General features: G+C 47.3%; 1 long non-coding RNA gene across 1 annotated transcript; it reads left to right on the forward strand.

The window, feature by feature from the left end:
• Positions 1-1,430, forward strand: LOC126991940 (uncharacterized). Its single transcript, XR_007745960.1, has 3 exons — positions 1-678; positions 771-1,109; positions 1,196-1,430. It is a non-coding gene; the product is annotated as an uncharacterized LOC126991940 (long non-coding RNA).
• The last annotated feature ends 1,232 nt before the right edge of the window (positions 1,431-2,662 follow it).

The raw sequence follows: 2,662 nt of genomic DNA on the forward strand, positions 1-2,662 counted from the left end.
GGTATCTAAGCAAGTCGGATCGATCAAAAGTGCTGGAAAAGCACAGACAGTTGACAAAGCTTCAGCGCAGTGCAGCTTTAACTGTCAAGCCGAAGCCTTCCCCAAGGAAGCGCAGAATCAATCGATACCGTCTGAGAAAGTGCAGCGTCTGCGACAAGATAGTCAAGCGACTTGACGTTCAAGTTATGAGTGTTCACCTCCTGAAACGTAGGACTGAGGAATATGGAAGGATAATGAGAGACTCACAACCTCTCTCTGATGAGGAAGAGAGAGAGGCAACTGTGGCCGTCTCCAGTGGAGATGTCACGGTCACGGTCTGTGATGGTATCAAGGATTTTATAGAACACTTTGAAATCTACATGAGAGCTTACACACCCCTTGTCCGTGGATCTTTGACAGCTGAACTTCGCATGGTCAAAGATGTGTTAAATTACGCTGTTGGGGATGAGACATTGGGTGCCATTAGTGGTGGCACAGTATGCAATTACATTGCAACCATGGATAACACTGACGGCTTTCTACAGAGAAAAATGGTTTCATGCTCGGCCAATTACGCCCGAAAGCATGTGGCAGCATGCACCCGGGCTGTTGAGTTCATGGCGATTTCTAGTGATAAGCTCTACAGGATCAGTCATGAAGAGAAACTAGACATCGTCAAACGTCTAAAGAGCATTAACAGTGAGTATTCACCAATTTGGTATATGTATATGCTTGTATTGTTCTCTGGCGGAAATGGTGCGCTGCTAATGGATCATTTTGTCTTTAAACAGATAAGTATCGTAAGGACGAGAAGATACAGGTTATTCAGCAGAGGAAGAAGAAGGAGTCTGAGAACATTGATCTGGTGGATATACAAGCGTTGCTCCAGGCTCCTTATCTGAACGCTATTCTTGACTCAGCAGTCGCCTGCCTAGACGATGAAACCTGCAGGCCGCGCACGATCTCAGACTTCACCGATTTGCGGGACGTGCTGACCACCTTCATGCTGGTAACGTCACTTCGACGACTGATGGAATTTACAGAATTCAGGCTGTCGGAGTACATCGGCATGGAGAGGGATGGGGATGGCTATGTCATTCGCATAGCTCGGCACAAAACCGCTGCGCTAGGTGAGAATCTACTATAATGATGTTGATGTTGAATGAGAGACAAATCCATTTTTATATATGTGTAACCCTTTGATCTTTTCTTTCAGGACCCTCGCTCGTATTTCTCGAGGAGAGAAGAAGGCCCTTGACGCATATGTAAAGTATTTTCGGCCACTGGCTGTCTCCTGCCGGGAGCCGGAATGCTTGGTCTTCCCGACGAGGCAGCCCTACCCAAGAAAGCAGTGCTGCAACAAAATAAGCGTTTCCAATCTAGGAAAGACTGTGAAGCGCATTGCTGTAAAGTGTGGACTGGGAGGGAAGGTCACCTCGATAATTATCCGCCGTTCACACATTTCGGCCGTGTTTGAGGAGGTTGAGGACGAAAAAACGCGGCTCAAGGTGGCAAACCTGGCTGGCCACTCTGCAGACCGCATTGAGATATTACGATTTTAGTGATAAGATCAAACCAGGCAGGAGCGTGGTTGAGATGCTCAAAAAGATGAGGACCGAGAGACAAGCGGCTCTTCAACATGAAGCTCTTCAGCCTGAGGAGAGAGGCAGCGACACAGATGATATGCTGGCTCCAGAAGCCATCCAGCAGGAGGAGTCTACTAGACATGAAATTGAAATTCAACCTCATCCTGAGGCTGAATTGGAGTGAGTATAAGCCGAACTGGTTTCATGATATGAGTTATCAAAACCTGAAATTGTTTCCAAGTTCATTCTCCATTTCAGGAGCGTCATCTCTGGGTCCTGCGCCACCGGCTTTCCGGAAGACGTCAGTGTGTTGTCCTCTCTGCCGGAAACCATTGCTTCAACGTCCTCTAAAGCCTTCACTGGTGCGTCGTCGCTGCCGAGCACAGTAGTCGTGAAACTAACCAGCAGGCTCGAGACATTGTCATCGACTGAGAAGGAGCGGGTCGCTGAGCAGGAGGTATCTGCTGGACATGAAACTGAACCTCAACCTCATCCTGAGGCTGAATTGGAGTGAGTATAAGCCGAACTGGTTTCATGATATGAGGTATTAAAACTTGAAATTGTTTCTAAGTTCACTCTCCATTTCAGGAGCGTCATCTCTGGGTCATCCGCCACCGGGTTTCCGGAAGACGTCAGTGTGTTGACGTCTCTGCCGGGAACCATTGCTTCAACGTCCTCCAAAGCCTTCAGTGTTGTGTCGTCGGTGCCGAGTACAGCAGCCGCAAAACTCGCCAGCAGGCTTGAGACAGTGGCAACGCCTAAGAAGAAGCGGAACACTGCACAGACCTACCGGGACATACAACAGGCTATCAAAGCCTGTGACAGGAGGAAAGGAAAGGGTCTACACATCGTAATCTGGAAGGAAGTGAGGCAGTACATGTTGGAAAGAGATCCCATATACGAAAGCTGGACTACTGCCAATATCAAGGATAAATTCAAGTATCTTGACCGTCAGAAAAAAGCTTTCACCCAAAAAATGTATCCAAAGAAAAAGTAATAAATAGGCTTCTTTGGAATAAATACATATCTTTCCAAGGAAATAGGTTTTATTTTCCTCAGCATGCATCTCAATCATCAGGTAGGTTAGGTTAGGTTAG

Source organism: Eriocheir sinensis, unplaced genomic scaffold (genome assembly GCF_024679095.1).
Source record: "Eriocheir sinensis breed Jianghai 21 unplaced genomic scaffold, ASM2467909v1 Scaffold37, whole genome shotgun sequence".
NCBI lineage: Eukaryota > Metazoa > Arthropoda > Malacostraca > Decapoda > Varunidae > Eriocheir > Eriocheir sinensis.